This window comes from Mizuhopecten yessoensis, unplaced genomic scaffold, assembly GCF_002113885.1.
Source record: "Mizuhopecten yessoensis strain PY_sf001 unplaced genomic scaffold, ASM211388v2 scaffold11173, whole genome shotgun sequence".
Taxonomy (NCBI): domain Eukaryota; kingdom Metazoa; phylum Mollusca; class Bivalvia; order Pectinida; family Pectinidae; genus Mizuhopecten; species Mizuhopecten yessoensis.
In genome coordinates, this window is record NW_018408916.1 from 668,869 (window position 1) to 694,768 (window position 25,900).

A 25,900-nucleotide genomic window follows, 5' to 3' on the forward strand; every position below is an offset into this window, starting at 1 on the left:
TTATTGTCTACTCGATACTATACTTTATATAATCCCTACTTTTATAAGCAGGTCACTGCTGCCGAGGTAAAAATGATTGTGAATTTCTTTTTTAATATGCTAAATGGGTATTATCAAATAAAATCCATATATTTACATTGTTACTACAGAACAATTGTTCAATTTTATGTATTTGTTTTAATATAATTTATTTATGTACTGCGTTTTGTATACGCGTCATCATTTAAACGACATTGCCCTATTTAAATTAAATTGTCGCAAATAATTAATCGTAGTCATTTGAGTTTTGGCGAAGGGGTATTCTACATATTATCCGAAGCGAAGCGACAAGACTCTCATCGAACAAGGTCAATCTATGACGTCATAAGTGAACCACCTGTTACGTCTCGAGATGTTTTATTTTCATACTCAAAAGAAATGCATTTCTACTGGTAATGTTCATATAGTGGGTTGCAGCGCAAATGTAAATATACAGTTGTAACCATATAAGCGTGTTGAAAATCGGAGCTCGTATGCGTATGTGTGTACATAATTCTATTTATTCCCTACCTCCTACTTCTTTATGTCATTACCACTTATATCATATAACATCAATGATTGACGTCAACTATTAAATCCAACATCACATTCTAGTTTGTCAATAGTAAACAGTTATTGTTTTCCCTGCCTTGCTGGCTATTAATGTTACAACATGTCATTCATAAGCGAAAAAAATGTTTTACTAAAAATAAATTGACCATACTCTGTTAAACCAACGTAACATGTGGGGTTAATTTTAATGTATGGTTTAAGTTATTCAAAAGTATACTCTCTCTAGTGCTATTCGTGGTTTTTGCTCTTACATAAAATAATAATAGTTCGAGGTTCTTATCTACCGCTTTATCACAACCTAGTTCGTAGGTCGTCTCAAAGCGGTTCACAAATTATTATCCGTGGTTATAGGACCTTTGCAACCTGCCAATATCTATCTCAACTTCCTGGGGAAGCCGGTGCTGTCATTTCTGCACTCACAGCTAGCATTCAACAATTCCAGCACTGCCAAACCGCGTACGCATTTGCAGCTGAGTAGACTGGAACAAGCGGAAAAAGTATCTTGTTCAAAGATACAACACATTGCCGTGACGTGACTCGATCCCACAATCTTTCAGTCTCGAGGCCTGCGTCCCATCACTAGACTGCTGTGTCACCCAATTGTAATGTTGTTTTCTTTACCATTACTTCTTACGCATCTATAATTTAGGTCCAAATGAATTGTCAGTTTATGTTTTAATACAAATGTCGGAAGTGTCAGTAAATATATTTCAGTTTACTTAATATTTTGTTCATGGTTATAATAATTTGCTAAAATCGAACACATCTAGAGAAGCTTGTTTCTTCTTACGGTTTATGCCAATGGTGTTTTATACACCTCTCCGGTTAGATAGGAGTTGTGCGGGTGAAGGTTTCTCGCATAGGCAAAGGGAAATCGTTTATCAATCTTGAATATCTGTTGAAAAAGTACAGTACTATGGCTAGACACGGTAATAAGGCAGAAAAAGTCTTTAAGATACCACCTTACAGGACTGTAAATGATCATGACGGTTGCCTTGTCCATATTTTTTAAATAACTTTTAATATAAAACCTGTTTAAAATGACGTATCTGGATTCACAAGCATGCAGCTGATAACAAATCAATTGTAATCATAATATGCTTTGGAAGGAGAGCTTTATATGCGTGTTTAAGTTGAAGCAGCATGTGAACTATTCACAAGAACATATTGAGATTGTCTATAAACGTAAAAAAAATAAGACAGAGATAAATACAGTTTATGATATCAAGATGTTAATGCAGACTTGTGAAACGACTTTAGTTGATCCCATATCGCCCACTTTAAGCTGAGCAAAAATGATGAAAACAACACAAAAGTGCCTACTATTCTGACCATCTCTTCCAACATACTACAGAACGGAAAGTAAATTGCTCATACACTGAAAATTTCTACTTCTTTTCATGTGTAAGCCGGTCAGAAGGAAGTCCGAGGTGCTTTGTTTTACAAAACCATACTGAACAAAGAAAGAAATGCACAAAGTTCCCGCTGGCAGTACACCTTAGCTGTAAAGAAATAATGGAATATTTGGTCAGGTATTACATCAAGAACGATCTCCCTTCTCAACAGTCTACCCTAAAATCAGCCAACCGTGACGATGTCATTGTGTGACTTTGTGAGCTTCTTTAGTCCAAATCACGCGGCGTGATCAAGCCAAGCCGGAGTTTTTCAAACAAATAATCTTAACGGATACTCTAAGTTCAGCAACATTAATTTGCCACGTTGGCATTTTGATTTTGCCATTGACTGAGATACCACCCTTAACGCAAAATCAGAGGAGTATAGCAATTGCGATGTTGATGGATGGTCATAGCCAAACTGGTGTCGCACGGCAGTTTGGTGTTAGCCCGTGTACAATTAACCGTCTCTGTACACGTTTCCGTGCTACTGGGTTAGTTTCCGATCGTCCCAGGAGCGGTCGTCCGCGTATAACGACAGCACGACAAGACAGTGCGATTCGATTGTCGCACTTGCGCAACAGATTCAAGACTGCTGAAGAGACTGCGTCGCACACCTTAGGTACTCATGGCAGACCCATTAGTCCTCAAACTGCCAGGAACCGCTTGCGTGCCGAGAGAATCATTGCGCGCCGACCTTATGTCGGACCACCTCTGACACCACGGAGGCGGCAAGTGCATCTTGACTGGATGCGCAGATATGGCCCGAATAGGTTTGGGAGGCGTGTGATGTTCACCGACGAGTCTAGATTATGTCTGTATCGCTCAGATGGAAGAAAAAGGGTGAACGTTTCGCCGACGCATGCGTGGTTGAACGCGATAGATTTGGTGGGGCTTCTGTAATGGTTTGGGGAGGCATCTCCTATGGAGTAAAACCCCCCTTAGTGGTCCTGGATCAAAACCTCAATGCCGTTCGATAGAGAGACCAGATCCTCCAACCACATGTCTTTCCAATTCTCAGACGTCATAACCTAATTGTCTAGCAGGACAATGCTCGACCGCATGTTGCCAGAGTCTGTCGTGATTTTCTAACGCCAAACAACGTTCAGCCTCTGGAATGGCCCCCATATAGCCCCGACATGTCTCCCATTGAGCATATGTGGGATGAGATGGACAGGCGTATTAGGAAACGTAAAAAAAAAAACCATTAACCGCGCCCATTTGATCGCAGCATTAACACAAGAATGGAACAATATTCCCTTAAAAGGGCTGGTCGGGGGAAAAAATACAAAATAAATGGGTCTAAGTGCGTTCTCCGGCCTTCCAAAAGTTATACCACGGTAATATGATGGTCGAGTTTTGCTTGCAGATCTATTTATATATGTCACGTGGTTGTTTCGAAAGTGAGGCAGTGAAGATAACAACAATAGCACGCCGTCATGTGCCATGTCGGACTCAACTAGCGGACAAGACAGCAATACTATACGTAAATAAATGTTTTCAAAGGTCATGTATGATGCAAGTGTAGTATTCCTACCTATATGTTGTTGTTATATATAACGGTATTGATACCTCGTGCCTGTCAGGTGACTTTTGCATGTATCTTTTTCTTTCGCCGCGATGTTTACATTTAGCCCTCTTGATGACAAGCGTTCGGTAAAATTACATCACTGATCAGGGTCAATTGATAATTTTAGACTGTCAGGTGACGATTTAGGATTTCTTTATTATAATTATATTTTTTACTCTTATGGAGTGAATTTCAGCAAAATTTGAATCGGTATATTTCATAAGAAAGTATTTTAAACATGTGTATGCCATTTTAGCAAATATGACATTTTTTCCCCGACCAGCCCCTTTAAGGCGAATAAATGTTCTCATGAATTCAATGCATAGAAGAATCCGTGCAGCGATTCGTGCAAAAGGTGCCCACACCAGGTACTGAAGTGTCATTTTGTTTTTCTCGGGTATCCCACTTTGAGTAACTACTAAGTGACGTCACACAGACTTTTCTTCTACAGTATTGTAAAGAGAAGACTTGTCCCGTCATATTGATATACAATTTTGTACAAATTTCCCAAAATATCATAGGCTATTGATTGCATAATTTAATTGTGCGTTTCGTTTTCTGTTTAGTATATTTCATACCATATGTAATTATATAACATATGACACAAATTGATCAGTTCAAAAGGAGTCAAATATATATATAATTGTCATTAACATTAAGGTGTAAATGATGATATAAACAATAACTGCAATATGTTGACGAATAAGTATTTTTTATGTAAGTTGTACTTATATAATTATCAAGTAAATTTACTCGCATACTTCATTCTACAATTAAGGCTCTGGTCGACAATGACAGGTAACGATTTCTAAACACTTTAGACAAACGAGCCCAATCTACTAATACAGTCTGGTAAAACCATTAACTAAACAAGCGAGCCCAGTCTACTGATTAAGCCTGGTAAAGCCATTAACTAGACAAACCAGCTCAATCTACTAATACAGCCTGATAAAAACAATAACTAAACAAGCGAGCCCAGTCTACTGATTAAGCCTGGTAAAGCCATTAACTAGACAAACCAGCTCAATCTACTAATACAGCCTGGTATAACCATTAACTAAACAAACGGGACCAATCTACTAATACAGCATAATAAAACCATTAACTAGACAAACAAGCCCAATATACTAATACAGCCTGGTAAAACCATTAACTAGACAAACCAGCCCTATCTACTAATACAGCCTGGTAAAACCATTAACTAGACAAACCAGGCCAATCTACTGATAAAGCCTGGTAAAACCATTAACTAGAAAAACCAGCCAAATCTACTAATACAGCATGGTAAAGTCACTCACTAGACAAATGAGCCCAATCTACTATTACAGCCTGGTAAAACCATTAACTAGACAAACCATCCCAAATCTACTGATTAAGCCTCGTAAAGCCACTCACTAGACAAACGAGCCCAATCTACTGATTAAGCCTGGTATAACCATTAACTAGACAAATGAGCCCAATCTACTAATACAGTCTGGTAAAACCATTAACTAAACAAACGAGCTCAATCTACTGATTAAGCCCGGTAAAGCCATTAACTAGACAAACCAGCCCAATCTACTAATACAGCCTGGTATAACCATTAACTAAACACACGAGCCCAATCTACTAATACAGCCTGTTAAAACCATTAACTAAACAAGTGAGCCTAATCTACTGATTAAGCCAGGTAAAGCCATTAACTAGACAAACAGGCCACTTTACTAAAACAGCCTGGCATAACCATTAACTAAACAAACGAGCCCAATCTACTAATACAGCCTGGTAAAACCATTAACTAAACAAGCGAGCCCAATCTACTGATTAAGCCTGGTAAAGCCATTAACTAGACAAACCAGCCAAATCTACTAATACAGCCTGGTATAACCATTAACTAAACAAGCGAGCCCAATCTACTGATTAAGCCCGGTAAAGCCATTAACTAGACAAACAGGCCACTTTACTAAAACAGCCTGGCATAACCATTAACTAAACAAACGAGCCCAATCTACTAATACAGCCTGGTAAAACCATTAACTAAACAAGCGAGCCCAATCTACTGATTAAGCCAGGTAAAGCCATTAACTAGACAAACCAGCCCAATCTACTTATACAGCCTGGTATAACCATTAACTAAACAAACGAGCCCAATCTACTCATACAGCCTGGTAAAACAATTAACTAAACAAACGAGCCCAATCTACTAATACAGCCTGGTAAAACCATCAACTAGACAAACGAGCCCAATCTACTAATATAGCCTGGTAAAACCATTAACTTAACAAACGAGCCAAATCTACTGATTAAGCCTGGTAAAACCATTAACTAGACAAACGGGTTCAAACTACTGATAAAGCCTGGTAAAACCATTAACTAGAAAATATGTTCCCAAGTGCTGCGAAATGTCATTGGCTTTTCCATATGTACATTTACACCTGACATGGTGTTTCATTCTTACATTATTTTTCCGTAACTTTGTATTGATATGTTTATGACGGAAGATTTTCTTACGCAGATCACATTTGTGTGGAAATTATTTCCAGTTATCTTTTCTCCCACACTTCGCAGGTGTGTTTTCGTTTTAAGCCGTAAAAAGATCAAATTGTTACTCCTTACGGGGAGATAGCCTTGTGCAGAATGGAGCAATCCCATTGATAGAGGTGTTGTTTTCACCAGGGGGGCGATTTGTGTGAAACTTCCTTCTTTGTCTTGCTTTTAGAGAATGCTTCCGGTAGTTTACGAGATCCTGTTTGAAATTAATGTATTAAGACTGCATTATAAGTTTTCACTTCATCGTCAAACATGTTTCCAAACCCAATTGTAGAAGGGGAAAAGCCATGTAAGTAATATCATGGTTATTTATGGTGGATTGTATAATCAATTACTTTCCTTATATTTGTATTAGTTCTATTTTCTACCAGAGTGAGAAGGCAATTGAAAGAGGAGGAGACGATATAAATAAGCTTATGTTCCCCATCTATTTTCTGAATGAAGGAACTTTCCTACTAAAATAGAAATCGTGTAGGCACTTTGCATGTCACTAAATGTGCCGCTTTCCAATGGACCTTATCTAGAAATCCATGGTCCATACTCACAAAATTGTGGAAAAGGACAATAATATTTATTTCATATAGCTGTTTCTATTTAGTATTTATTCTATTGTTTGAATCTCCTGTTGTGAGGCCTCAGAACCGATGTTTGCGATAGTTTTGCCCTTTCAAAATCTCCTTACTAAGACAGTTACTTATTCACCATGAAGGATGACTCAAATCGCGAATTTACATTAGCTTATGCCTGTTTATTCCTGGTACAATGTACATAACGGAAGAACAGCATGTGCTTATATTGTGGCTTATCATATACATTGCGTTACGGTTGCATTGGAATTAAGGTGCTTCATACAAGGACCGTGCAATGTGACTTAGAATAAAGGCGGGTTTTTTCAGGAAATGTTAGTTGATTGATTAAGACATTCGCGCGCTAACATCCGGGCCAACATGAGTGATTAATTTAGGTGAAAATAACTTGTTTCATAATTGTTATAAAATCAATAAAGTTTATATTTAGTTTATATAATGTTATATTTATATTTATTACCAATGATTTTTCGACGTGATTGTTAAAACGTACCCCCCTGCTGAAAATCGAATTCTGATACTTTGACGTGTCAAACAATGGGTGTTACTGCGGTGTTGTTTGGTGCTACTCCAGCTGTTTAGCATGCCTACTCACGTTAGATAAACACTGTAGCACTCCGTTGTTATGGATGGTGTCCATGTCAAATCTGCCCGAGATTGTCGTGAGGGATCGTATTTCAGTATATATAAGTCGAGGCGACACCTCAGGGGAATCAGTTGATAGCTATAGAGCGTGCATCACGGCTTTACACGACCAAAATCTCGTGAAGTTTACAATCGCAGTAAATAAGTGCATTTCGATATGACTGTGTTTTCATATTAAATACTCGACAATACCAACAGTGACGGGTATTACTGTACACAAGCATTCTTCAGTTACTATATCATTACGAGCTGCCAGATTGTACTCAACTCACGTTAAAGTGAGTCATTGAACTACCAGCGTTGTAAGTCATAATCTACCTCAGAGCGCTCCTCTTAAAATCTGCAAGTAAGTATTTCTTAACATTTTTTTCTGTCTAACTGTCAATAGTTAGTCGTGTAATGTACACTATTCTTATGGTTCTTTTTAGTTTTCAAAGCTTATTTATAAAATATAGCAATGGATATAAGGAAATCGATCGCAAACATCCTTAGCTAATTGTATAATCTAAATAGTATTTTGTTACTATGTATAAACTAGGATATATCCATTGTTGTTTACAAAATTTATAACTTATATTCACATGTACATATGTTTTCGTCAACAAAATATGCGAGACAGGTCATTTTAGTTCAATTTTTCCATGTAATTAACGTTGTGCGCGACACGTAATAATACATTTTGAAATCAAATCACGTTTGATATACAGAAGGAAGGAAAATCTAATTGACCGTTTACGCATCATAGATATGGAATCAGTTGTGACTTCATCTTTCCGTAGTAGCATGATCGAAGTTCCAAAACATGAGTAATGGTATATAATTAAACATCTTTTTATTACCGCTGTTTTGTTACTTACTAAATCATATTTTATCGTAAAATGATGACCGCAATGGAATACATGCCTTGTCTTGCCATGTGGTAACTTATATATATGTGACGTCATCAGTTCCCTACAACGTTTCACGTCCTTTTTGTACTTCGTTGAAATGTCGTGTATTTAACAAATACCAATTCATGATGCCGATGTTATATTATATGACTAATCAATCAACAAATGAATCTGAAAACAATAGTGATCATTTCCATTTCCTTTGTCTTAACTATGTATTGTATTTATGCGATTTTTTTTTAGCTAAAAAAAAAATAATGTCATCAATGGTTATAGCTTCAAAAGCAAGTCGCTGCTGTTTATCAAACTATTAAACCTGGTGTAGATTAATTTTCAAATTATAAACAGAAAATGAGTTTTTAGCGAGCTTTCCGTTCTTTTTTATTTTAAAATCAACTTACGGGACCAAACAATTTTCATGAGTTACGAAACTTCTTTCTAATACATGTTGTTTGGAATTGTTTAATGATCGACATCTTGTTCAAGGACGAGCCACACCACGTGAGATTTTTATGAGATACGTTTGCTTACTGTTATGCAGAAATCACAAAACTACGTTTATCGCCCAAATCGAAATCTCACCTCATTTTATGATTTTTTTTCCAGCTATTCGACCCTAATTAATTCTGCTTGTTAAGCAACAACAAGTGTTAAGTTACATGATTATGCGTAATTTTCATATTTAGACAAATAAAAACTGCAAAAAACGCATCACAGTCATTTTCAGGCAATTTGTTTGGAAACCTTGTATCTCATACATGTGTGATGCAGAATGTTGTATTTAACAATTTGACCGGAACTCATATCTTTTCTGCAACTCAAAGTTAGCTATTTGTTAGTCAAATCAGATATCTCACACATACATTGCTTTCGAGTATTTTAGCGTCTATTTAAGTTATTATAACATGCAGCTGTTATTGTTTTCTTGTCGTCATCTTGTCTGACATTCGTCTTGAATCAAATTCACAGAAAGCAATTTGAAAATAACTATCAGATAATACGAGAAAGCATGTAAAAATGGTATTATCATGAGTAAACGTTTTGTAGAAATTATAATGTACATACATATGTATCAAGGAAAACAAATAGAAACAATACTACGCGTGTGTTGATTGCTCAGACGTTAACGGTTACTGCTGTGCTACGAACACAATCCTGTTCGCAACATAAAGACCTGCTACCTACGACGTTGAATGAATACAGAGATCTGTGTCTAATTGTTGATTATTTAAAAATCTTATCTAGATTTCCGGAGTAGGCTTCTCCGGAGCAGTAGACGTAGTGGCCAATCGAATTATTAACATTGTAGTCCCAAAAATGAATTAAAACGCAACCGGCAGTTTTATAGTATTAATGAAAATATAAGAATTAGACAGAGATGTTTGTTAGAATTACGAGATTGGAGTAAAGTATATACAAGGTGAACGTTGTAAACACATATATGAAAATTTACAGGAGAATACAGAAGTGTAAACAAAACCATACAAAAACTCATACTGAAATAAAACAAATACCGGGGCAAAATATGAACAAGGCGAAGCTATACAATGCATGTTACTCAGGCACGATCATAGGTTGCACTCAATCATGAACACAATCGATACGTTTTCAAACATGGCTAGACAGATTTCATATTTATCCTATTTGTGTAACTTACTCTATTCTGTCTAACTTACTGATTAAAGTCATATTTGTGGTTTTTCCGCTGATTTTAGGACTAGAAAATATTACTTAATGTCTTAAAAAGTCAAGATATAGTGTGTGAGATATCTCAGTAAATTTCAAAACTGTCTAATAACCTTTAAGAAACAGTTGCGGTCAAATGTGTTTTTATTGCAAACACTAATTGGTTTTCCTTAATATGTGTAAAGAAAATAGAATAATTGCAATTTTATCTCAACTAACTAAGTGATGTTGAAATAAAAATCCCGGCAATTTTTTTTTTCTTGTTGAACAATTTATACAGCAATAGCATTGATGTGTGGCTTTTAAGTACAATAACCTATTATACAAATTAATTTTTTATTCTCCTTCAGATGAAGTGCTTGTTAAAATCGACTGCCCGGACGACGTTAGGTCTGCTGACACTGTGTATTGCATTGGAAGCATTTCCGTATATATGTTCAGATTGCTTCCCAGACGATGAAAGATGCATTTTGAAATGTTCACTGCAAGGACAGGAAACGAACAACCTTGACTCCATGTCAAATGTAAACTCGAACCGGAAACGATTTCAACAACAACTAAGGTTCGGGAAGCGCGGCCCCGTTGGGGTTACGGACCAGGCGAATGACCTGGAGGAATCCTTTCGCCCACAGCTACGGTTTGGGAAGCGATCACGATTGCCGTCCAAACGGAGATTTATGTCACATATGCGTTTCGGAAAACGCGATTTCCAATTCGATTACAAATCATTACAGCCACAAGAAAGATCCGGACGCATTCCGGATGCAGAGATATCTTCTCTGGACACGCCGAGATCCAGTACGGGAGTTTTGGAAATACCAGCTATTTTCTACGGCCAAGGTCAAGAAAAGAGATTCCGACCCCAAGGTCGTTTTGGGAAAAGATTGAGGCCAGGTTATGAGACGATCAGCGAAACCAATAACTTACCATTATATAAAGGTAAAGTTGAAGTCAATAACAAAAGGTCTTTTTGACATGTTTTGCATGTCTCCATGGTAACTTTAGATATATTGTTAACAAACATGTGCTTTTGAAAGCCAAATGATGATTCTCAAACATGGACTCGCTAATATCATACCGTTCATATAGTTTTATATATAACAATAATGGAATTGATATAAAACAAAATCAGCAATTTTAATATCGTTATTACATAAATAAGGCACTTTCCTTGATGTATTATAAGAGTAATACATGTCAAAACACTGAAATTAATCATTTGAAATTTATCAATATCTTCGAATGTTTGCAGCTCCTTTAATAAAGGTGGTTTCTATGGTTACAACCGTAGTTAAGACGTATTGGCAGTGCCACCTTTTTGGCTTCTGGCATCACAGATGAGTCCTACAATGACGAAAAAGCAGTAGTGATGAGCGGAATTATTGTTTTTGCTTGTTCATACTGTATATATTACCAAACAGTTTGTGTGCAATCACTGGTGCGTTACGTTCATCATTTAATTAATATCAGTTGAGCGTAGTGAAATAATGCTTTTTATGTATGGCACAATATAACGTTAGCCTCGATGTGTAATGCCATTCACACACAAGTTTCGAAGTAGAGTTAAAATAACGTTTTAGGTTTTTAGTTTTATTACAGCAATATGGAATTACCATTTTGAACGTAAGAGAATGATATTGTTTTGTTTTTGAATTTCATGCACAGTAATAAAATTAAATAATCTGACAATTTGAATTAATAAAATAAAAATAATAATAAAAAAAGTCCATCAAAAAGGAAACGAGAATCAAACAAAACGTTAAGAATATTTCTTTCGACAAAAGTCTCTGTCGATAAGATAACAATGAAGAGGGCTTAGTAAGTTGTAAGAACTTGTGTCCTATCCCTTTAACTGTTTAATGTCAATAACATATGTTTGAACGAATGAATGGCAAGAAAACTTGTTTATGAAACGGGTATATTTCAATAACGTTTTGACACAAACACGTGTAGGATATATTCCGTTCCTCATAATTTCAGCAGAATTGTTCGTACATCGTTTGTTTTTCTACCTAAGTTCAAATGATAGATACTAATATCACAAACTTGAAACTTTTTTAACTGTTCCTTTTGTGACACCTTAGGGGTCATGGATGGAATCCAGTCGCTTACCAACAAAAATATTCAAAATAATCAATAGTTACATTTACGATCTAAAATAATATTACATACATAAAAGACAATGAAATGTCTGTGTGAAGTAGATAAGTAAGAAAAATATATCTTGCGACCGACCATAAAACTAGCAGCTTTCACGCTGGTGGGCCTTGTAAAGGATGAAAGCTGCTCGTTTTGTAGTCGGTCGGAAGACGTGATCTGTTTCAATATATATACATCTTTATCTATGGTTATATTCGGATTCGGTGTTAAAGTTTTATTTATATTTTAACGATCAAATGGACATTTGACAGTTTTTCCGTTATCTATAGTTTGAAATTCACCGTGAATAAGGTCGTTTGAGCAGACGTTAATCGCAGTAAAGATACAGTGTGTTGTTATTAGTAAGCTTTACAACAATATAACAAAATACCTAGTACCAGTTTAACCACAACCAGCCAACCGGTTTGTTTTATCGCTATTTTCGTTATTTCTGCAAAAAAAATGAATTGCATGTAGGTTTTTTAAGGGACGTTTATCGTGTAAACCTTCAACAATAACAGAATAAAAAGCAAGGAGCGTTCGTGTTGCGGAGTTAGAAGGCCGTAATTAGTTTAGAGAGTGAAGCGGCAACTGAAATGATATTCATTCGCCAGTCAGTCAGCAGATCAAAGCGTGTGATAGGAAAACGCGTACACAATACTTTGCATGCATTCTAGTGAGTGCATGCGGCGATATTCTATGATGAAAGTAACATGAACATATCTTACAATGGTGACCCCGGAACATCGTTATCGCGTATTTTAATAGAGCAACGCAAAACATTGTATGCAACGCAGTTTTGCTTTGTTACCAAATATTTCATGCATTGTTTTGTAATTAAATCGGGAAAAGGTATACATAAATTGTAATAATTTGCGCCTAATCCTTTCATTGTAATACGCAATAAAATCTGCTTAAACTAACTAAACCAAATATTTCTATGATGTTTTAATATACATATAAAAGTTAAATACTTATTTAGATAACAGGCAACATTCTATGTTACTAAAGTATGCTCATATACTGAAAATTAATTAGCTTTTATGGGGGCTTATTTTCATTATTTTTTAGATATTCCTAATCCAAGAACTCATATGTTCAAATTAATTTAAATACAAAGTTTGGGATCGAATAATTTTTTCCATACTTGTCTTGTAGTAATATTGGAACTACAAGTACAATGTACACAATAAGATATTTTAATTCTTCATTGGTTAACCTGCATGACCTCATATATCTTTTCGGACATTTTCCGGGATCGTGAAGCGTGAAGCGTGCCATTTGTTTAAATTTCCTAGTTTGTGGTCATTGTGGTTAAGTTATGATTTGATTTAACCATATTGTATTGCCTATTCTTATTAGCAATGGGATTGGGCTCAATTTGATGATCATACAAAGCCCTTTCCCTAGAATTTTACAATAAGTTTTTAACTACAATTGAAAATGTCAAAACTACATACGTGTATGATAAACTGCACATTATAATAGACCCACTTACATGCACTTATTTCAACCACACACGCATTCAACCACCACTCACACACACGCACTCACCGTCCCTCGCACGCACACACGCACGCACGCACATTCTTTCAAACATTTTATGTAGTTTTTGTTCACATTATATAAACTTTTTAAAAATATAATCAAGTATACCGAGTCAAAAAGTAATGCTATTATACATGATTTTCATCAAACAACTAATAAATATGTATGCATACAATTTTTTATACATTTTGCCATAACATGACAGAAGAGCATTTGCACCTAACAATTTTCAGGGAAATATAAAAAAAAAAAAAAAAAAAAAAAATGTGATGTCGTTTTTATGTAACAGCAGTCGTTAGAAAATTTTAAGTTGCCGTCAATACTTCCCTGTTCTGATGAAATACGGTCGTGTGCAGAACAAATCTGACGCGCTCCACGTCAATGATCCCATAAAACCAGCAGATATTTTCTTCATTGCTTCCTACATTTGACAGATACGATCATTTATTCTGAATAAAGGCACATATCTTAGCACGAACGGTGCGTGTCATGTGACGGAGGACGGAAATGACGATTGTTAGTCAAGGTTAATGGAAGTCCAAACGGCAGACCGGAAGAGTAGGAAGAACGGTCGAACAGACATACTTATCACTGACATGCTTTAAGTGTTATATATTTGTATTTTTTGTCCAGACAGGTTACCTTTGATTGGTATATTTTAAAAATAAACCTATTTATCTTTTGTATTTTACTTTTAGTCATGAATTATACAATTTATTTGTTTAGATTGCTGAGTTTATTTTTTAATAAAAAAAGTGTGCATCGAAGCGATCCTTATAATAAATGTCAAATCAGTAGAAATCATAAAGAGTGTTGGTGAGCTATATACTTAATTTACGGATTTGACGGTAGTCGACATGTTGAGTACCACATGTGGTGACGGAAATGTTTAGCCTTCCGGGTTCCTGGTTTCCCTTAGTTTTTCCAATATAATGAGGCTAATTCTGAAGGAAATCCACTGAGTAATAACTCTTCTTTTCTCATTTTGTTAAATGCTAGCGAACCAAAAGGATACATAAACTTAAATATATACGTATTTCTCATCCTTCAATTTACTGCATAGTATGTACACTGTACTAGCTACGTCCTTACTGCGAATATTTACTTACTTCTTGTCCTTTCTATCTAACGTATACTTATTTTTGTCCTTATCATATTAAATTAGATAATCCGTGATATTGATGTAATAAAGGTTCATTGTTTCACATGAATTCATATATTTCTTCTTGGGTGGTCGGGTTGCACAGTGGATTACGCATTCGTCTTTCACGAAGAGTACTCCGGTTTCCTCACACATTAAGACCTCCTGCGCGCTAACATCCGAGCAAACAAGAGTGATTAATATAAGTTTTAATAACTTGTTTCATAAAAAATGATTTTTTTTTTTATTTTTTTTTTATATATTTCTGTATCTCTTATATAGGCAGTCCACAGACTACATCCAAGGAAGAGCTCACCTTCGATTTTGACGATATGGCTGTTATAGGTTATCAACTGCCAGAAAAGTAATACCAGTAATACCGGATATGCGTACCATGATTACAGGTGAGTCCCTAATTACTTTAATTATACCTATATTAACATGGTGGGTGTCGTTAATGAAGGAAACAAACCTCCCGGAAAGCAAAGGCCCGTATTCATGAAACTGCTCTTTTCCTCAAGCATGGACTGTGTGCGTAACCCGAATTTCCTGTTCCCGTTATAAATGAATAGATAAATCATATTTGTCAATTGTTTGGAAAAACCCATTGAAAAGACTTAAAGCTTAAAATTGTTTCGATGATTTACTTTTTAATCGTTTGACATGATTTAAGCGAGTTAACAAAATTAGGTTTAACTCATTCACCCCTGAAGACACATTTTAACTCTTCCAATACAAAGGTTGGGATAGCTCATTATGAAATTCTAGGGGTGAATGAGTTAATATAGAATCCATGCGGAACTATGCTTCCGCATAGATTCTATATTAAACCTAATTTCTTGTTCCAGTCAAAATTATCAAAACAATCTTATTTTGTTAAAAAAATGGAAAATATTTGAAGGGTCTTAAAATGGAACACTCTTTTCAATGTTTAAAATTGACCTTTTAATCGTTTGACATGATTTAAGTGAGTAACCAAAAAGCAAGTTTTAGCACAGAGTCCATGCTTGAGCATGATGACGCTTTCGTGAATACGGACCCAGGTCTTAATCTCCATGTACTTTTCAAGGGTCTAGGTGTATATCTTTTATCACAGATTTTGAGTTTTTTTTTACTTTTTACTTTTGAATTCTTGTCAAAATTGATATTGCTAACTCTAGTTTTCACGAACTTTTCCTTAACTTTTGTCCCCGTTACAAAGCATTCCTGGTGATAAGAGAAAATCGCAATGTTAAGAAAAATTTCAATTGAAAATCAGAAATAAAGGAAGGAGTTAATGGAAGTTCACGTCAATGGAGCCTAAAATGTGTCTGTCTCTAACATAAACATTCTTCGATAATTTACCTGGATTATGTCATCAAAATATGTAAGGCAATATGCAATTTAGTCTATACCCGATCAATGAACTTCTCATTGTCGTAAAACGAACCCTGTAATATGAAAATCGTCTTACATCAAATTTAATGTCACGAAAAGTTCAGACTTGGTTAATCTATCCTTCATGTTAAACTGATGGATAATATTTATTTTGTTTACAGATTCTGTTTGTATCTTTAGGAAATCTGAAAATAAGGAGGATTACTGCACATATCCCGTATTACCCATGCTGTCTGTTAAAGTTGCAAGACCTCTTTCACCAGAACGAAAATTCTTGCTATATTGGGCGTGTTTCAGTTTTACAATATATAGTTATGAGTTGGACTCAACCAAGACCAAATGCATATTACTACTTATATAATACCAATGCTTTCATGAAAAACTACATCAAACCATTTAAGAAACAAACAATCCTATGCTATCGCGAACGACAGGAAAACCCGAAAGCTAAAGGCATTCAAGGACAAGACATGAAGGTAAACGAACTTATAGTAAAAGTGGTTCCAAAATAATTGAATAAAAGTCTCCAATTTTTCACAAAGTACAAAATACAATGAAGTTGACTCTCTTTTGGAAGATGTTTGTGACGAACGGAACGAAAGTAATCATCTTATCACAGAAAATACATATAGAACGGAAATGGAAAAAATGCAAATATAATAAAGACGAAACAGAACGCAACATAAAATTATTTTGATTTGTAAGATAAAGAAACTCAATGATGGACATCTTTGACGCCCTTTGTATCGACACGTTTTCCTATTAGATGTTGCGAAATGTTAATGCGTCCGGCATGAAATATCTTTGTTGGAACAGCAACTTTTAGTTGTTTCATTGGCATGAAATCTTAATCCAAAAAAATAATTGTTTCCTCGGAGTAACATTTCTAGTTGGGTTCGAGTGTAATATTTTCGAGTGGTAAAAATACAGGAGAATAAAACCGGATCAAAACACAAAAGGAAAAGGGAAGACAAAAGAGAAAAGGAAAGGAAAAAAACCGAATAGGGCTGAATTAGACGAGTAGTACGTCTTTCAGAGTAGTTGTCAGGAAAAATAAGTATTATCATTTTGAGGTTAGTACCAGGCTTAACTTCAAACTTTGATTCAATCACGAAATGAAAAGCTTTCGGGTATTTTCGACTGATTTTCAGACAGTTTTTTCCCCGTTGCATTCGTTTATAAATTTCTGAAACCATGATTCACTTTTTCCATATGCAATATACTTTAACCATATAATTTTCATCAACTAGATCAATCATTATGAACGTTCTGTGGGAACACCATGTTTCGTAGATAGGAAAAATAAATCAAATAAATCCGTTTGACATGTTTGTACTTCACCTTGCTACGTAATCATATTTGCTTAAATTGTAAAATGCCAATTTGTTGTTTCCTAAGATAATGTACCATCAATATCTCATGCACTCATTATTCTATTTATTTGTTATTTTTACTATTTTCACAGTCTATCAAATCTTTATGTCGTCGTATGAAACTGTACTATTTTCCGTTTTATTTAACTGGAAATAAAATCTCAGTCAACTTGTATCCTTACTTTTGAATGTGAAATTGTTATATCTTTTGATACAACAAAAGCATCTTGCATAAATGACAGCATCATCATTTGTAACTGGATGCTGGTACTACTGATCTCCCTTGTTAAGCCGCCAGTACCATGCGAACAAAAATATAATTTATTTAGAGATATAATTTATATCTAGCTGCTTAACGATGCCTGAACTACTGGTTCCAAGTAAATCTAAATATGAAACATATTATATATATTTTTGATTAACGATTTGTATTCCATTTTCATCATTATGAGTGCACAGAATATTGTGAGTGACAGTGAATGCTATATATTGTGCGGTATGGAAGAAAATCCGCCCTTTTGTCAGCACACACAAACACCAAACGTAATTAAACAGTGACAGGGATAACCAAAATAAATAAAAACTACGGAATTGTCTGTAAGCCTTACATCCTTTCAAAAGATTGTTTCAAGAAATGACATAGAATTGTTAGCATTTTTGAAGGAAGATATCACAATTTATATAATTTAGTTTTCATACCTGCTGTACATGTACACGAACAAGGCTAATAGGATTCCTTTGTAACGAATGTGAAAGCTAACATCGTTTCGTAGGATTTCCTACAAAACCGCCAGAATTTTACAAGATAACAAGTAACTATCACATATTTCAATCTGAGTGAAAATTGACTCTTTACGAGAAACGTGTTACTGCATGAATTCAAAAGTATAAAGTTTACCAACCACGGAGCTCAAAAAGAGTCTGATAGAAAACAAAACTGTAGACCATGTCAGTAATTAGTTGCTAACTTACGCAATAGCATAGTGAAAAAGTGAATTTTAAAATTGATAAAATTAGTGAGATAAATTTTAATTTTCGATCGCTTTTTTTTTTTATTAACTGCGATATCATATATCCCGCGAAATATATTTGTTTTACAGTAACAGATGATGCAACGACACTCAGTATAGCAATGGAACTGATCCAAAGATAAAGACACGACTATATATCATATGACAAAGATTACCGCCAATATCTATGCTTTACTCCATCTGAACAATAATAAAATTTGAAACGAATTACTATATTTGTGTGTTTTGTATTTAATCTCTAAGGCGTTATATTTGATTTTATGTTGGTTTCTTTATAATGCCGACAATATCCATGTTATATAACGATTCTACGTCAGCCATTTACGTCATTTGAGCTTTTCGACAACACCGTTATTACAGCATCAACCGGCAGCTTAATAGAGGTATAAAAATAACCAAGGATCATATCGAAATCTTAAATGCAACACGAAATGTGAAACGCCATTGAAATAGCAATTGCATCAGGCAATAAATCCAGAGATTGACATTCAGTTCTTCCGTAGTGCTGAGTAAAAAAACTTAAACAGATCTGATTATGAAGTATCTTCAATAACCGTTTATTTAATTTGATATCAATGTCATGGTTCTCGAAGGTTACTTATTTTTCTTTAAACATCTGGAGAACTGAAATCGTACATAAATGTAAAGACCCCACTGCGCTGTGGTTTTCTGTTTATACAGTAACGACGCCTTAATTCGCTTTGGATATCACTATAAATTGTAACACAGATGGGCAAGAACACGATTGACCAGGATGCTCAGTCGGTTAGAGCGGTGGTATACTTATCTGAAGTGCAGGGTTCAAATCCTGGTCTAGTCTTGCCGATTTGTTTTACACTCAGACCATTGATTTTTATTATTTGTTTTAAAAATATCATCTTCCTAATTTTTTCATGAAAGTGTCACGAAAATTTCAGAAACGATTGATCAAAGTAATAGTGATGCCGGATGTAACCGTTTCACATGCGTAGTTACAGTAACTGGCAATGCCTGAACGAAACCTAGACTTAAGTAATAAATAAATAATAAATGAATTTTCTTAACGTCGTGTACATTGTCAACAACAAACATTAGCTCTGTTTAATCACGACGTCGCTGAGGTGTGGGAAATGTTGTTTTCGTGTTGGAAAGCCACATCAAATGATGTATTAAATAAATATTGCTATTCCGATATACCTTTTTTGTTTTCGATGCCTTAGTTCCATAGTAAGGGACCATGATGTCCCAATAAAAAATGTATGCCGAGCATTAACGATATGATACACAGCACATGGGACTTTTATCGTGATAGACATTGAATATTTTACACCGGATCTCGTTTTTTGATAACATCCCAATTTACAGAGGAAAATAATACAAAAAAGGGATATAAGAACAAAGTGACAAACTATATTAGCGTCTGTCTTTTGTTGATTAAACCGGAAGTCTGATCCCCCACAACCGTTATTCTATAGGATTGATGCTATTTTGCCATGCTATGTAAATACAAATATAAGCCTCCACTTTTTATCTCTGGATCAAAACTTGCCAATTACCTTTCACCCACAGTATTTGTTAATTGATTTGATGGCCTCTATTGTTAATAAACAAATGTTAAGTACAGCATTTCTAAATTTTACATATACTCTGATGAGAAAAAACACAACGGTCTTACAATATTTGATGACATCAATTCATCACACATGGAGTACTTAAATCACGAGGTATAGATAAGTGTGGTTAGCAAACAGTTTAAACGATATTTGACAACACTTAACCCTACTTAATTACACATTAGATACGGTATATTAGCATTACAAAAAACGAAAATTAATCTTTATATGAATCGTTGTACACCTGTTCACTTCATCTTGTTATAATATACTATAGAATTTGATTTATTCTGTTTCATTGGACTGTTTCAATTTCCTAGAAACCTTGTGTATAGGTCTTTAAGTACGGCAACACTACTCCACATATATATGGGATCGGCTGTGCGTAGTATAATGCGGATTATGTAGTGTTACCCACATCTGTCAATTTCACGACTTACGTACGTGTCCAATGTCTGCACAGACACTGTTTTCAGTAGGCATGTCGTTACACCCGTGGTCAACGGTGTAATTCAGATCACCGGAAGTGAGTCCCTGGGTAGATGTACATGCAAGTCATCATTTAAGTCGTCATCCTGAGGTGTCTGTTCGGAAGGGGCATAACAAACCTTCATGTAAGCAGCTGTTCAGAACCTTATAAGCTCAACCATTTGAAACAAATGTTCAAAATTGGAGTATTGAGAAACAGCGGGAAATTTAAAAGCATGTTTATTTCTTTAGTAAGCTTTTATCGACAGTCTTTCTGTAATCGCTTAGATGCAGTTGAATTATGAATTAAATATTTGTGAATTGATCAGAAACAATTTGTACTCTAACGTGTCATTAAAGTAATAATGATATTGACAAATTGTCCAACGTAGGTTTTTTCAGTTTCGTATTGCTGGTTGATGCTTATATCATTTTGAAATGTTATGTGGGCGGTAAGTTAAACATGTAGGTGGAGAATTGCGCTGTCAACCTGACACTGGCAGGCTTATATATGGTCTGACGTAATGTATCGTGCTGTTGTTGTTGATAATGACACCATACCGAAGCGGGTACACCGTCAGCTGTCTTGTACGCCTTAATCGATCCTGCTGATTTTTATGTATATCAACGAATGAAGTTATTTCTAATTACATAATCACACAATAGTTGATTATATAAATGAATGGTTAGTGGCTCTTTATATTATATTACATCTTATGAACACTTACCAATCACATTTGTGTTTAGAACTAGTGTGCATGGACATGATTGTGTTTGCTCATATATTTTTTTTTAGCAAAGGTTAAGAAATAAATGCCTGGAATGCCTATTTTGTTTATAAACAAAATCTTCAAGGTGCTTGTGTATTTTGATAGAAATATATTGTATATGTTAAAAGTCCATACTTCATCTTTGGCGAAATTCGAAAATGACATTGAACATTGCGCTCAAATGAAGTCGAACACGGTATATTTGCGTACAGAAATATCAACCAGAAATGTGACAAGGATAATGTTTTAAAAAAAATCCTTTTGTTTGGTTTAAATCGGTAGGAATTTCATTTGTTAGGTTATATTTCATTTTTTTTGTCATTACCATATACTGTTTTGTTATTACATTAAATCATAATTTCGATTAGATGTAAATACATTGAAATCTCTATTGTTACATTGACAGTTAAACAATGTCAGCTAATTGTCAAACCATTGTTATTTATCTTCTAGAGGTTTCACCATTCGTTATCAGCATTGAAAGTACTGGTGCATGATGAGTATGATTATGATGTCATATTCACCTACTTGTAAAGGTGACATACAATAAGAAACTGTACAACCTTTCAATAGAATTACTCATACAAAGTCCAACACAACAAAGACATCTCGTCATTGCCATCAATAATAAACTCCTGTTATCAATGATGATATAAAGATAATGACAATAGAAACAAAACAACACAAAACGACAGTGTGAAGTTATCTAAAAATGATCGGTATCTTTGCACATTCACTGTAAGACGACACGTAAGAATTTCTAAAAAACCCGGTTTTCCTGTAGGACAAAATACAGCTTGCTGAAAGGATAAGCTACACTACCGCTCGAAAGATTATTCTACACTCGTAGAATAACAACCGCGAGTTTAACCTTTGATCCGATCTAAAGTGTTAAATGTTTTTGTTATCGAACCGCTATCAATTATAGTTGAAACATAGGACGATTTACTTGTATAGAAACAAATCAAGCAACTGTTTAATAATCACGTCCAGCTGATCGAAGAGTCGAAATCGGCAACCCTCGCACGCACACTTGACGAACAAGCTGCCATCTAATGGGCATTCCATACAGGGAACAGTATTATCTGTAGGCAAGAGACAACATATGCCGGAATCGGGAAGATTTAGGACATTAATATTGCTAAAAATGGAGCACGTTTGAGAAGAAAAAAAATCATTTGTGTCTTTATATATCAGTCGCATCCTTATGTCTGTCATACTTCAGGTTTTATTTTGTCTTGAGGGAACAAACACATTACAAAGGAATCCCGCTTTAGACAACTTCTACATATGTCTGCTACCCACACCTTATAGGTACATATGGTAAATTATCATTATTAACGAAAAATTACACCCCCGTTCCTCAAAAGTAACAAAATAGCCTTCCATTTCTTAAAATATTAATGAGCTAATCAAGAAACAAAAAACCTAGGCAAGTCCTTAAAGTTCACATTCTGATGTATCAACAAGGTGTTGTCTTTGAAAAACAATAATGTTTATGACCACACTCTCATGCGGTTGCAAGCAGGCAACCACAGACATTCCAAATTGAGTCATGTACCTGGACCTTTGCTTACAACTTGACAAACAGGGACGGCTTTCTAGTCGTGAAATATGTCTTTCTTCATAATAACATCCCTGCTTCTCGAGCCTGTGGTGTTTACATGTCGCATTTGATTTTGGTACTCAAGGACTTGCACCGACTATTATGACAGTCGTAATATATATTGACTGCTGACGTACATACTTACAACACAGGGTTTCCAACGAAGCAAGTTGATGACGCCTATCGACAAATTGTATGGTCGCTATAATGATATCATCCTATGTCTTTGAGGAAACATTTTGTATTTTCATCCTTGTGCCCTGTGGTCACTACCCGAGATGTCGCTATCAGGATGTGCCATTACTAGGATTTGACCTAGATTTACACAGAGGGTGATGTCGATGAAGCAGAAGACGGTTGCCCTTCCGGAATTTCTAGTCTTAATTGCGTTGTACCTTGCCAAGGGTCTCCGTGTAAATCTTTCCTCTGTTCTTTTTTTGATAGTATTACTTCATTGACACTTAAGTGTTCCCTTGCTCTCATAATGGTGCAGAAATCGTTTATCATTCTAGAGCTTTCAGGTTTTGCCGTCGGTTAATTTCACCAATTCAAATTGTGTCTCCTATTGTTTTGGTGTTTTTTGTTATAGATCGTGATTTAAGATTTTATCCGCGTGCATTGACGTTAAATTAATTGTACAGTTATTGTTCCATAGGATTGTGTATCGAACAAGAAAATACAAATAAATTTATATTAATATCATCAACAGAGGAAATTTATTGTTTCAAAATAAAAAGTATGATGACATCTATTCGACATTTGCCAACACAATCTCCTGAAAATGAGTTACAAAGAATAGATCACCAGATAATACTATCAATTTGATATTGAGTATTGAATCAAACATACCCCTTTGGTTGCTTAATTTAGTCTTCACTTAGAATGTGCAGAAGGCAGGATGTAACACGCGGGTTGGCCTAAAATCAACCAAGTTTTCAAAAAAGAAGAAAACAAGAATTTTAACTAAATTAATATGCATTCTATTACATGTACCTGATAACTAATAATCAAAGACAGAATATGGATCTGTTAATTACTCAGAGACAGAGAAAGAACCAAACACTTTGATCTTTGTATGTAATCCCACTCCGCTACAGGAGCTGTTTTTGCACAAATGCGCACTTGATATTTCAAAGATATCGCCTGATTGACTTGCTTAACTCACTAAAGCCTAGAGAGCGGAGAAGATATGTGGTATAACTCTGATAGTTGTACGTGCAAGATATCTCAACAATATCAGTGATGAAGTGTTACTCGTATTGTCAAGAACTATAGCCAGACAAGGCATTAATATTATAAGGTTATGTAGAGATAAAACGATAATTCTACCTCAACACAGAACAAGTTATTAACTTGAAGTCGACACTTAAACATAAGATACAATAACTACCACGAAAAAAAGATAAATAACATCTCCCCTTTCCTACAGCCCTCACCCCTCTGATGAAACGGTAAAGATATTTTAAACGAATTGGAAGTATAAATGACATCTAATTAGACATGAAATTCGAAAGGATTTGCAAAAACGACATGTATGTGTATGGATCAAGTCCAACACCTTCATTCCACACATATGATTTTATTAGTCAATATCTGTTATATATACCCTACGTAAGTCGATACTTGCTCATCCAGGATTTGTCATGTATACAGGCAGGGGACCACGGCTTGTATTTCCTTACTCTATTTACCACCTGTCAGGTAGATTAAATGTTAATGTGCTCCAGTGCCTGGCAGGCGAACCAAACCATTACCTGTAACACATGTAAATACTGTATCAAATAACTGTTGAATGTATCGAACATGTCAATAATAGATTGTACCATGTAATACATGGTTTGATATTTAGGGAGTGGCTTTTATCTTTATATTGGGTATGTATTTGTGTCTCCTTCGTTCCGAATATCATTCTTTTGTATTCACCTTTGTTCCTATGTGTATTCCTGTGTGATGACGCGGTGGTATTTCTTGTTGTCTAGTTAACTAAAGTACAATGACCATTGTAAATTAATTTTTTATAATCTAATCGAAAGAAACCATGACTATGAGACTGTTTTCATGATGTTACTAACAAATTAGTCAATATGTAGAACAAGGATGATTGAGAACAAATTTGAAGTAACATGTGTTACCGCACAACGCACAAAAATAGCGTGTGCACATAGTGCATACATCGTGAACACACCATCCGCACATCGTCTACACATGTTGCGCAAACTGTGTGATTTAACAATCATTCGCCCCGTTGTGTGGTTCTCACCGTACAAATATGCAAGTTTGTAAAATTGGATGATCGATATTACGGATTGAAAAAGATCCGGAACCCTCATATGGAATAAGGAACGTTGTGGTATATAGCTCCCCTTCACCTGGATTGTCATACCTTGGCAAGTTACCTAAGTGCCCCGGTTGGGGAAACTACGGTCCAGGTACAGGTACAAAGTGTCTATGTTTACCTGTATACGTGACCGTGTGAATTTGTGTGATTTTACATATGTCAATTTGGGTCGTTCAAAAAACACCGAAAACTAGATTTCTAAATTTAAGAAAATAAACATAGAAAGATCAGCTTATATATGTAGCTAAGTTTTAGAAATAAACCTAAAAAATAAGTTTTAATGTCTAAACACGAAGCGGTATATATTGCTTAGCCATTTCTCAATTTACACCAACCAAGATTGTCATCGCACAACGTTCGTCCATCGTCCGCACAAATGTGCGCCAGCAATTATCGTTCATATACGTATCGTTTGCACATCATGCACTCATCGTGTAACGTTGTGCGATCCCGCAACTGTACTTTAACCTAAAATTGCAATTAAACCAAGGAGGCAAACACTTGATCATAAATAGCATTCGGAACACTTTGTGCTAGTTAAGTCATTAACTTTATCTTACTCGGTCCTTAATATCGTGATGCTCACGCGACACTAAATTGTGATTTGACCGCCCCCTCCCCCCCC

The 25,900-nt window shown here is 35.3% G+C and overlaps 1 long non-coding RNA gene across 1 annotated transcript; it reads left to right on the forward strand.

The window, feature by feature from the left end:
• Positions 1–7,429: 7,429 nt before the first annotated feature.
• Positions 7,430–18,675, forward strand: LOC110467465. The gene is made up of 4 exons (XR_002464862.1): positions 7,430–7,662; positions 10,243–10,831; positions 15,003–15,124; positions 16,259–18,675. It is a non-coding gene; the product is annotated as an uncharacterized LOC110467465 (long non-coding RNA).
• Positions 18,676–25,900: the final 7,225 nt, after the last annotated feature.